This window comes from Hyperolius riggenbachi, chromosome 4, assembly GCF_040937935.1.
Source record: "Hyperolius riggenbachi isolate aHypRig1 chromosome 4, aHypRig1.pri, whole genome shotgun sequence".
In the NCBI taxonomy this organism is placed as follows: Eukaryota; Metazoa; Chordata; class Amphibia; order Anura; family Hyperoliidae; genus Hyperolius; species Hyperolius riggenbachi.
Genome location: NC_090649.1, coordinates 61916700 through 61929640, shown reverse-complemented (window position 1 = coordinate 61929640; position 12941 = coordinate 61916700). Strand labels below are relative to the sequence as shown.

The window sequence follows — 12941 nt, the reverse complement described above, 5'->3', positions numbered from 1 at the left end:
GCAGATATGACCCCAATATGCACAATTGGTAGCAGAAATGACCCCAATATGCACAATCGGTAGCAGATATGACCCCAATATGCACAATCGGTAGCAGAAATGACCCCAATATGCACAATCCGTAGCAGATATGACCCCAATATGCACAATCCGTAGCAGATATGACCCCAATATGCACAATTCTTCCTCAGCAGTTTTGACCACAATCAGCACCACCTGAAAAAGAAAAGAAAAACCCATTTACTCACCTACAGCCAGATGACCTCTTCTTTCCCGACCTCCTGTCCCGACCTCCTTGTGGCGCGCAGCACCCGCGCGCCCACGATCCTCTTCCTTCCCGACGTCACGAGACTTCCTGCCTGCATGCTGAGAGCAGGGCTACGGGAAAATGGCCGCCCGAAGCCCTGCACTGCAGACTCGCAGTCTGCAGAACAGGGCTTCGGGCGGCCATCTTACCGTAGCCCTGCCTGCTGCTCCGTGCTGCCGCTGTGTCAACTGACTTGGCGTCTTTTAGACGTCTGAAGTCAGTTCACTCCAGGGGGTGCTTTGCGGGTGCTTGGACAATTCTAGGGGGTGCTTGAGCACCCCCAAGCACCCCCCTGGTGCCTCCCCTGTGCTGAGCCCATAACCCAGAGGTCAATGGATCGAAACCATCCTCTACTAGGGGTACTTTCGTTTTTACACCTTGCTTTACCACATGGGCCAACCGGTTGCCATAGCCCCGTAAGAGAAAGTGTCATTATGCCTTGCTGTAACATAAATAGTAGTGTAACTATTTCAACTAAAGTACCCTTCTTAAACATGAAGGTTATATACAAATGTAAGTAGAGTGGTTTCATTTTTGCACCTCACTTTATCGCATGGGCAAAACGGTTTCCATAGCCCTGTAAGAGAAAGTGTAATGAGGGCAAACAGAAAAGCTTCCCCATATTGGAGCATTGGATTTGGTACAGTCTTAAGACAATGTGTTGTAAGACACAAGTAAGCTTTAGGTTAGCAGGAATGGTTGCATGGCCACCCAGCTTTTCATCCTTCCCACCTTTGCCCTGGAATCTTCCAGACTTCAAATTGCTGTCCTTTGCTGTGTGTGTTACACCCAGGGCCGGCCCGCTCATGAGGCGGGGTGAAACTTTTGCCTCTGGCGGCAAAATTCCAGGGGCGGCACCCGCCCATCCGTGGGTGCGGGGAGCCGGCCGCCGAGCTGGAGGGGTAGCTGGCAGGATGGGGGTATTGGGCCTAGCGGCGGGGAGGGGGGTCGGACCCCCCCCTCCCTCGCCTGGGTCCCCCGTGCTCCGCTCCCCTCCAGCCTTAAATACAAGCAGCCGCTATGTGTAAGAGGCACGGGCGGGTAGGACTCACCTCTTCCTCGTTCCAAGCGTGCGCTCCACTGACGTCACTTCCTGCAGGAAGTGACGTCAGTGGAGCGCACGCTTGGAACGAGGAAGAGGTGAGTCCTACCCGCCCGTGCCTCTTACACATAGCGGCTGCTTGTATTTAAGGCTGGAGGGGAGCGGAGCACTGGGGACCCAGGCGAGGGAGGGGGGGGTCCGACCCCCCTCCCCGCCGCTAGGCCCAATACCCCCGTCCTGCCAGCTACCCCTCCAGCTCGGCGGCCCCCCAGAGCGCGCCCCCCACCGGGGGGGGGGGGGGTTGGCGGCGGAAATTTTTTTTTTGCCTCAGGCGGGAAATAGTCTAGGGCCGGCCCTGGTTACACCAGCATCATCCAGGGGGCACATGATCTTTTTGAAGTCTTGAATTGATCCTGTAAGCAGTATCACCATGTGTCCCACTGCTTTCATCTAGCAAATTAGGCAAATAAGCAAGCTCATTTTTCTCTTGGGTATATCACAATGGTACATGCTAGGCTGGTTTCAGCATGTAGTGTTGGTGGTATAGGGGTGAGCATAGCTGCCTTCTAAGCGGTTGACCTGGGATCGATTCCTGGCCAATGTATGTGAGGTTGCTTTTGACATCCTACAAATCCCTAAGCAAGCTAATTTTTCTCTTGGGTATATCACAATGGTACATGCTAGGCTGGCTTCAGCATGTAGTGTTGGTGGTATAGTGGTAAGCATAGCTGCCTTCTAAGCAGTTGGCCTGGGGTCGATTCCCGGCCAATGTATGTGAGGTTGCTTTTGACATCCTACAAATCCCTAAGGAAGCTCATTTTTCTCTTGGGTATTTCACAATGGTACATGCTAGGCAGGCTTCAGCATGTAGTGTTGGTGGTATAGTGGTGAGCATAGCTGCCTTCTAAGCAGTTGACCTGGGTTCGATTCCCAGCCAATGTATGTGAGGTTGCTTTTGACACCCTACAAATCTCTAAGCAAGTTTCCAGACCGTCCTGCCGGCTGCTAGCTCCTCCCTACGCGTTTTGTCACGTACGCGTGACTCATCAGGGGCATGGCTAGCCTTAGGACGTCTGGTTATTTAAATACGTGTGGACGCTTGTACTCCCTGTGCGTACACTGCGCATTACTTCCGCATGCAGAGCGCATGTGCATAACAACACGTACGCAAGCGTGAGTATGTAAATATTTTTACTAGTGCGACGTCCCCCCTACAGATGATGCTACGCGTGTGGCCTAGGGGGGACGTCGCACTAGTGAAAATATTTACATACCCACGCTTGCGTACTGGAGGAGCTAGCAGCCGGCAGGACGGTCTGGAAACTTTACAGCAGTGACTAACGGAGATTAACGGAGCGCCCGGCGAGCCTATCCGGAGAGGCACGGGGGAGAGCCCGTTTAAACACTCTATGCGCTGCTACCTGCATATGTTTGTGAGTACCAAATTTTAATAAAACTTGTTTTAATATAACGGAGTTATGCTATGTGAGGCTCATTCTATTTGAGGTGAGCACACTACAAGGAATCCACATAAGGAGGGACCAGGAAAGCCAATATCCGGAGAGGAGCTATCCGAGTGGGACCGGGCAGTCGGCCATAGGAGGATCACAGAGTGTATACTGACCAGTCTCGCAGTGGTCACATAGGTGAGTGCAGCCCCGAGGGGGGTTCTTTGTTTTGACGCATCTAGAGTGGAGTGGAGCGCTATCTATCTATATATAGCAGTGTTGTGGGTCTAGACTGGATACATAACACAATCGGGGGGAAAACTACGATCGTCTCCTCTTCCAAAAAGAATCACGCTGGATTTTCGAGATGAAGGGAACGGATCCTCTAGGTCTCAAAGACCCCGTGGGCATTGCTGCTTTCTTACCCACTCAACATTGGTTTTCCCCATTTGTTCGCCCTTTGTCTGTGGTCTATCTTCTCCTGTGACTGTGTCATTCCTGTGACACAGTGATCCCTTATTAGTGATATATGTTGCTTCATTTATGCCTTATACTTGGGGATTAAGGGTATTTTAGGGATGGTTATTCCCGATTCAGGGCACCCTCATGTTTTTCAACTTGATGTGAACCTATTATCATAACCATGTTTTGTCTATTAGTTAACAGGAGAGATTTTGTATTTTTATAATTATGAGTATTTAGCTATTTATTTTTGCGTACATCTCCCTATTATTTCTTCCCTTGACCTGTACGCTGTTTTGGCTAGAATTATAATTTATTTGTCTTTTAACAAACAAATGAAAGCGGGAAGGTGAGTACTTACACTAGAGACATCATCAGAAATGAAAGAAGAGATTTTAAAATTGCCCACACCATATACATAGCAGCTTATGTAATCGTCATAGATGCTGACTCAGAAGAAGGGAATTGGAACAAGTAATGCCAATAGAAAAGCAGGAAATCCAACTTGAAGTTTCAAAAGATGTTTAAAGGCTGTTAAGAGATCATGCCATATGTTGGTAGAAGTTGTCTCTTATAGCACCCCATCAGTGTAGCCTGAGAGGTACTGTGCCACTGAGTCAGCCTATCACAGAGAGGAGGAGTGACAAGAGGAGGACTCGGAGTGGAGAGCCAATTACAGTACTCATAATGCCAGCCCCACTCTGGCACACTCCAGAGCTACCACATAACATCCTTGCTGCTTGATGCACTAACACGTCATTGCTGTATTAGGCTAAAAAAGAGGGTTGCAGTCATAGTAAGTGTCATTCTGGCTATTGTTTGCTTTGAAGATTACAGTTTAGGCCTGCTTTAATTGTGTTCTAGTATTCATCTTTATGTTATTATGTTGTGTAAATAATTATTTGTATTCTGTCCATTTTTAGGAAGCCAATACCAAGGCATACATTGCATGGTGTAATCTGAAGAACCACCTTTTCCTAAATATTGGGTAAACCTGGAAATAATAGCAAAATATATTTACATAACTCTCATTTCTTATGGATATAAATAGTTATTTGTGGTTTCATTAACATTTGCATTTTACTTCACAACACATTCAGCATTTAGAAAACTAGCCTCATCCATTTACCACCTTTTATCCGATCTCTGGCCTCTCGGGAGGGATGACTTCTTCTGGGGAGAGAGACTATGAAATCCAATATTTATGTCTTATTGCTGGAGTTGGACTCTTTTCCATAATGGGATTGATAATACATTCCTTTATTGTAGTGGTGAATATCACCAACTGGCGGAATGGAAGACCAATGACCATCACTGATCGGATTATTTCGCTCCTCGGAATATGTAGAATGATCTTCCAATGCCTTTCCTTGATATACTTGTTTTGGATGATTTTCTTGAATAATTCTAGTATGCTGTTTAAATTTATGTCCTACTTTCGCATGTTTTGCAACTACACCAACATCTGGTTATCAAGTCTTCTCTCCGTTGTCTTCTGTTTAAAAGTCTCCAGTGCCTTCCATGTTTTCTTCCTCCGTCTGAACAAAATAATATCAGAAAAGTTTTTCCATGTGACCAGCTCCTTTGTGCTAATTACTATAGTTTACATGTCTTTGCAATGGTGGCTTATAAATGTAACAGGTTATCAAAATTCAAGTCAAAGCTGTGTAGTTCCTCAAAGCCCTATAAACCTGATGAGATTTTATTTCTTAGTGCTGTGGAATGCAGTCCCGTTCCTTATCTACCTCTTATCTTCAGTGCTTCTAATAGCATGCCTGTGCCTTCACATGTACAGAATGAAAAGCATACACAATGTTAAAACCCAATGGACAATATTTAATAAAGTTATAAAGTTCACAGTATTTTCGTTGATAACCTGTGCTTTATTTATCAACAACAATATTTTAGTGGGGATTTGCTACAACTTACTTGGCATTGCTTGGAACATTTTGCTTTTGTGCTTATCTCCAATGCTTCATTCAGTTTACCTGATCTACACAACGACCAATCTAAGGAATGTGTTGGCCAGAATTCTATACTACTGCTGGCCCAGTAGAAGGTCTTCAAGTCCCAACTAAAACTATAAAAGTTTTACAATCATACACACTGAAATACCAGAGCAGACTTTCCAGACATTCATCATATGGTTTGCTGTGATTATCTTACTACCTATAGAAGGATATCTTAATAAACATAGAAAATGTTTTAAAGCTAGATCATTTAAGTTTCTCTGTCCCACATTATCATTTGAACTGACTTTGAGTAACATAAGGCATGGGGAGGTGGCAAGTCATGACTATCCAAGAACAGTGTCAAAAGACAAAAAGGAGGTTAAGGGGCATAAACAAATAATCTAAAAAATACTTGGGCACGTGAAACAAAAAATGGTACTACTATGCTTATTTAGGAATCCAGGATGGTCAGGATAAACCCTGGACTTACAGTTACTTACAGCGTTTGGTTTGTTTTGGTGTGGTTTTTGCTTTTGTTAATTTTGAAACAACTTTTTGTCATTTGCTTGCTTTTGTTGTATCATTACTATAGATACAAGCTTGTTTTTCAACAATACCCAGTTGTTCATTGTTATAATAAAGATACATAACAGTCTTGGTTGAGTCTCTAGTTACAAAAGTCTCCTCATATTACTTTAGACCCCTCAAAATAATCAAAGAAAAATGGTGGTAGGGATTCATACAGGAAAGTAGTATCAAGGTCTCTGATATTATACTTATTCAACAGATACTGGTCTTAGTGTATTATGTGATAAAAATGCTAATCCTGCATTCAAAACTTTCAAAACTTTTTCTGCTGTTATGGTTTGGAGTTATCACATACCTTAGGAGCACTGGCCCTTTAATAGCCATTGCCATTCAGTTGCATGCTGGGGGTTCATTTTATCTATAATATATTCCTCCTCTTCCCTTTATTTACCTCCATAGCTGCCAAGCTAAAACACGATCCCCTGCTCACTTTTGTTTACAGGCAAGGATGAGGTGATTCAGCGATTGGAGGGGAAAAGAAAAAAAGTTAAGGTAAGAAATGACATAAGTATTTAAAACTATAAATGCATATCTAAGTATTTAGCCTCAAACTGTGGGCAAAATACATGGTTCCCACCAGGCACAGAATTCTCTTCATTTACTATATAAAATTCACTGAAATTAAAACATGGACAGTACAATACATGTGTTATGTAAGTAGATCAAGTATTTATCTACTTATATATGTTTTTTCCCCTGGCATAATATGGCTAATCCTACTGCTTTAAAAGATACCCGATGTGACATGTGACATGATGAGATAGACATGTGTATGTACAGTGCCTAGCACACAAATAACTATGCTGTGTTCCTTTTTTTCTTTCTCTGTCTGACAGAGTTAAAAACCAAGTATGTAAGTGGCTGACTCAGTCCTGACAGGACAGGAAGTGACTACAGTGAGACCTTCACTGATAAGAAATTCCAACTATAAAACACTTTCCTAGCAGAAAATGGCTTCTGAGAGCAAGAAAGAGATAAAAAGGGGAATTTCTTATCAGTGAGGGTCACACTGTAGTCACTTCCTGTCTGGGTCAGGACTGAGTCAGCCACTTACATACCTGATATTTAACTATTTCAGGCAGAGAAAGAAAAAAAGGAACACAGCATAGTTATTTGTGTGTTAGGCACTGTGCATGCACATGTCTATCTCATCATGTCACATGTCACTTCGGGTATCCTTTAAAGATGTGATAAAGCATCCAAGAAGAGTTTAAAATGGTGGCTTAACTTAAAGAATTTAAATAAGCCTTGTAATTAGTGACAGATGCAAAACTGCACAAAATGCACCTTTAATTCTACATAAAATATTGTCGCCATGCATTGTACTAGGGACATCATTTAAATGTTGTAATAACCGGGACAAACAGTAAAATAAAATACGTGGGTTTTATTCCCAGTAGCAAGTTTTATTTTAAAGCTATATTGGCCGAAAACTGAGAAATAATGATTTATTTTCCATGTTTCCAATTTTCTTTATTATTCCTGCTAAAATGCATTTACAATAAAATAATTATTAGCATAATGTACCACCCAAAAAAAGCCCAATTGGTGGTGAAAAAAAACATGATATAGACTATTTTGTTGTGACAAGTAATGATAAAGTTTTCTTACCTTAATCATATTACTGTATATTTTGCACTTTGGGAGCTTACACATATAACACAGACAAGGTGAAAAGAGAGGAAAACAGGTGAAAAGGCTAATCATGGCCTATGTGTTCACCCAAAAAAGGGGAGCAGACCTGTGAGGACACAAGTATTATTACAAAACAACAAGAAATAGGCAATTACCAAACACAAAAAATTTTTTTACTAACCACTTGAGGACTGTCAGCTTACACCCCTCTAGTGACAGGCTATTTTTTACAACTTAGGCCACTGTAGCTTTAACCCCCCCTGGCGGTCTAAAAAATTCCGCCAGGAGGCAGCGCAGCAGTTTTTTTTAAATCATGTAGCGAGCCCAGGGCGCGACGGATAGTGGCGATCGAGCGCGGGGAGGCGGCAATCGGTGTGCTGACGCAGCTAGCAAAGTGTTAGCTGCGTGCAGCAAAAAGAAAATTAAGCAAATTGGCCCAGCAGGGCCTGAGAAAACCTCCTGCGCGGCTTACCCCGAACTACGTTCGGGGTTACCGCCAAGGAGGTTAAAGCCTCGCTGCAGGGCCGTATAACTCAGCATGCAAGTGATTCATCCCCCCCTCCTTTTTCTGCCCTTCAACAGAGCTTTCTGTAGGTGGGCTCTGATTGCTGTCGGGGTGTTGGTTTATTTTATTTTATTATTTATTTATTTATTTTCCATAAATTTGGGTATTTTTTAGTGATCGGCTCTCAAAGACATCAGTCTATGAGAGCCAATCCCTCTCCGAGCCTCCCAGGGGGACAGGCATGTCACACAGCTGTCCCCAGTACAGCGCTGCCTTAGATCACAGCACTGTACATTGTAGATAGATGGCATCTAACAGTCTCCTAGCGGCGATCGCTGCTGGGAGACTGATGATTGAGCGGAGATTCATACAAGTGGAGATGCGCGCACATAGGTGCACGCAATCTCCTGCAAAACCCCGCCCCAGGACTTAACGCCAGTTGGCATTGAACAGTCCTGGGGCTACTGCCGCATCCACCCCAAATGGCGTGGAGTGGTCGGCAAGCAGTTAAACGGTCATAGAAAGCAGCGAAGTACAACCGCCCGATCCCCCAATGAAACCAGAAGGCCAGCCTGGCCTACACTACCGTGTCTGGTAAATCCAATAAGCAGCTGGGTGCTTAATCACCATCACACACATACTGGGAGACATACATCAGCTGACTGACCCTATTACTACAGGTAAAAAGACTGCCAAAAGTCCTAACTCAGAGGCTGACGTCAGCAGATGGTTCACAGGAGTAGAAAAAGTGGCATAGTTATTAATGCTTCACTGACCCTCTCCTGTGAGCAGTATGTAGTTGTAAAAACCAACAGGGCAAAGTCCTGCAGTGCCGGTTGCCTGTGATAGTGCCAGTGAGCAGGTTACTCTGCGAATGCAGCGCAATACCTATATATTTCAAAATTGTAGCAAAAAGCACTTGCCCATACGGGCTCTCACCACTCTACCGATCCACAAAGCCACCTCATAAATGTCTCAAGTGTCGCTCACGGCTCAGATCTAACTGCTGCTGTGCATCTCGCACTGGCAACACACAAATGTACTCCCATATATGAGCGGGACACAGCACTTGGCACTCCAACAGTGGCCCTCTAAGGTGACTTCTGTGAACATGCAACATGAGGAAGGCCAGCCTCCACAGCATGTATCGCCCACCAATTAGGGCTTTGTCAGGTGGTGACATTAAAATTAGCCAAAGTAATCAGATAACATATTTACATACATGTACTCTTAAAGAGGAGGTGTAGTGAAAATAACATAATGAATAACATTTCTAATATTTTCAATATTCATTTATAGAATATTTAGTAAGTGTTTGCCCATTGTAAAATCTTTCCTCTCCCTGATTTACATTATCACTGTTGATGATGACATCTTTATTTCTGTCAGGGGATCTGTACACAATGGGCTTGATTCACAAAGCGGTGCAAAGTGTTTGCACGCTGGTGAAAAGGCCCTTATCACGCCTAAACTCACTTTAGGCATGATAAGAAGAAACTCGCGCGCGTAAGTGCGCGCGCAGCACCCGACGCTTCGCGCGAAGCTCCCATTAAGCCCTACGGTAACTTCGCGCGAAGAGCAGGAAAAATCGGTGATAACTCAGTGGTGCAAAGGTTATCACGCCTAAAGTCTTTTAGGCGTGATAACTGGGTTATCACCGCTTTGTGAATCGAGCCCAATGTTTGTTACTGAGAGTTCTATGCACACAGGGAGATATTGCTTGTTGGATAAAAGCCGCCCGTTATTGTCCAGTGCAATGGGGTTCACAGACAGCAAAGTGTCAGGACCATGGTCATGACATCACACTTTGGGAGGGGTTTCACCACATTATCATCCATACAGACCCTCCTGATGATCTACAGTATTCATCAAAAGATAAAGATTTTTCATTTGCAAAGGGGGTCTCAGCTACTGATTGGAATGAAGTTCAATCTTTGGTTAAAGCTCCTCTTTAAAGAAAATCTGTAACAAAAAAGCCCCTGGGGGGTACTTACCTTGCGAAGGGGAAGCCTTTAGATCTTAAAGAGGCTTCCCTCTTCCTACTCAGTATAGGGGATCCAGTGCTGTGACCCCTAAGGATCAGGGCCGGTTCAAGTAACAATTGGGCCCTAGGGCAAGATTAGTCTGGGGGCCCCCCAACAGATACCCCCGACCAAAAAGCGTCATTAGAGGCCTTTTGTTGCAGTCAAATCTCCCTCCTGGGTCCCTGAGCTGGCTGCTGACCCTCCCCCAAAACTTAACAGACTCTGCAGAGTCCCTGGGGAGCAACAGTTAAGATGGGGGCGGGACACCTTTGGGGCCCCTACAGGCTCTGGGGCCCTGGGGCAATTGCCCATTTTTTCCTATGGTAGCTCCGGCCCTGCTAAGGATCTCGTTGTCTGCTGCATGCTGGTGTGTGCACATGCACATTAGTGGCTCTCCAATTGGGCTCCGGTGGAAATAGCTGAGCCCGATCAGATCTGCTCTACTGTGCAGTGGCAAGCCCTATGTGCCTGTGCCGTAGAGTGGACCCAATCAGGCTCGGCTATTTCTGCTGGAGCCTGAGCAGAGAATTGCTACTGTGTATATACGCAGGTGCAATTGTAAATATTATTGCCGCTCTGTGTCCGGGGGAGCCAGAACTGGATCCAGGTGGCTGAGCAGAATGTGGGAAGCTTTTTTTTAGCATGTAGAGGCTTCCACCTCACAAGGTAAGTTGCCCCCAGAGGCTCTTCTTTTTATGTTACAGATCTTTAATCTAAGCTCATCAGTAATGTCAATAGAACAGCAGCACTTCGAATTTTAAAAAAAAGTTTCAAAAAATGTTTAGCCCTTCAGCAGCCAAATAAAGTAAAATTGTATTTGTTTGCAGGACCAAATTATTCCCTAAAAAGGATTTAAACAATGATGCTGGACAGCTTCCCTGCTCGCAGGGCTGGTTCAAGTAACAATTGGGCCCTAGGGCAAAATTAGCCTGGTGGGGGCCCTCCAACAGACGACACCCCCGACCAAAAAGCGTCATTAGGGGCCCTTTGTTGCAGCCAAATTTCCCTCCTGGGCCCCTGAGCTGGCTTGATCCTCCCCCAATCACCTGCCAACTTAACTGTGCTCCCTGGGGCCTCTGCAGTGTCTATGTCAGTGTAGTGTCTCACCTGCCTGCCAGCACAGAAGAGACGCTACTCCGCCAAAGAATCAGAATCAGAATCAAAATCAGAATCATTTATTTCGCCAAGCATAACAGGGTTATGCCCGGAATTGGATTTGGCACAATACATAGCTCAAGAGGAAGACATATATCATAGGTTCACAAGCATGCAAAAGACATCAAGCAGAGGAGCAGCATAACCATCTACATAGATCGTACATAACATAACGGGACATAGCAGTTCATCCTTTGGTTCCTGTCCGCACACAAGATACCTAAAGGACCAGTCTTACATAGAGTCAATAAGTCCTGTGGCATGGACAACTCGATTTGCAGAGTCACAGCTCAGAGCGTGGCTCGTTGAGGGAGGTGGGAGTGCAGATGGAAGTATTTGGAGGGAGTTTAGGAGCCTAACAGCCGCGGGGAAAAATGAGTTCATGTGCCTAGCGTAGAGTTGGGCCGAACCTCCGATTTTAGGTTCGCGAACCGGGTTTCGCGAACTTCCCCGAAACGTTCGGTTCGCGGAAAAGTTCGCGAACCGCAATAGACTTCAATGGGGAGGCGAACTTTGGAAAAAAGATTCTGCTGGCCACAAAAGTGATGGAAAAGATGTTTCAAGGGGTCTAACACCTGGAGGGGGGCATGGTGAAATGGGATACACGCCAAAAGTCCCCGGGAAAAATCTGGATTTGACGCAAAGCAGCGTTTTAAGGACAGAAATCACATTGAATGCTAAATGACAGGCCTAAAGTGCTTTAAAACATCTTGCATGTGTATACATCAATCAGGTAGTGTAATTAAGGTACTGCTTTACACTGACACACCAAACTCACCGTGTAACGCACCGCAAACAGCTGTTTGTGTAGTGACGGCCGTGCTGGACTGGTGCGCACCATGGCGAGAGTGCAGGTTTTGGTGGCTTTACAGCCCATATGGTCGCCTGGCTGATGTAGCTGAATGACAGAACAGTGACTGTCCAGCTGATCAAATTTGGTCTGACCACAATGAAGCAACGACCTTATTATCTTTTGTGTGCCCCCCGAGACACTCATCTAGGCGCCGGTCATTGCTTCATTGTGATACGCAAGCCCCTTCACCACGGCAAGGTAATGATCACGAAGGAGAATGGGCGCATGTACATGCCTTTTCTTTTGTTGTTGCAGCTGCCCGCAGTGCAGCCAGAAAAATTAGGCAGTCATGTACACGCACCAGAAAAATTATTACAGCGGCCGCTGCTAGCAGCGGCCTAAAAAATTCAGCAATCCGCCTGGAGTCCCGGACCCTGTTGGTGGTGGCGGAGAAGGTAGTCAAGCGGCCTGCAGGCAGACATGCTGTGTGGAGGGACTGGGAGCGACTTAGTCTTCTTGGGGCAGGCCAGGCAGCCAGTCACACGGCGTGCAGGCAGAGATGCTGTGTGTGCGGGGACTGACTTAGTCTTGGGGGGGGCAGCAGCTCCTCCGGGATCCATGCCTCATTCATTTTGATAAAGGTGAGGTACTTAACACTTTTGTGACTTAGGCGACTTCTCTTCTCAGTGACAATGCCTCCAGCTGCGCTGAAGGTCCTTTCTGACAGGACGCTTGCGGCAGGGCAGGAGAGAAGTTGGATGGCAAATTGGGACAGCTCTGGCCACAGGTCAAGCCTGCGCACCCAGTAGTTCAAGGGTTCCTCATCGCTGTTCACAGCAGTGTCTACATCCACACTTAAGGCCAAGTAGTCGGCTACCTGCCGTTCCAGGCGTTGGTGGAGGGTGGATCCGGAAGGGCTACGGCGAGGCGTTGGACTAAAGAACGTCCGCATGTCCGACATCACCATGAGATCGCTGGAGCGTCCTGTCTTTGACTGCGTGGACACGGGAGGAGGATTAGTGGCAGTGGT

The 12941-nt window shown here is 45.7% G+C and overlaps 1 non-coding gene across 1 annotated transcript; it reads left to right on the top strand.

The window, feature by feature from the left end:
* The first annotated feature begins 2219 nt into the window (after positions 1–2219).
* TRNAR-UCU (transfer RNA arginine (anticodon UCU)) lies at positions 2220–2291 on the top strand. Its single transcript has one exon. It is a non-coding gene; the product is annotated as a tRNA-Arg (tRNA).
* The last annotated feature ends 10650 nt before the right edge of the window (positions 2292–12941 follow it).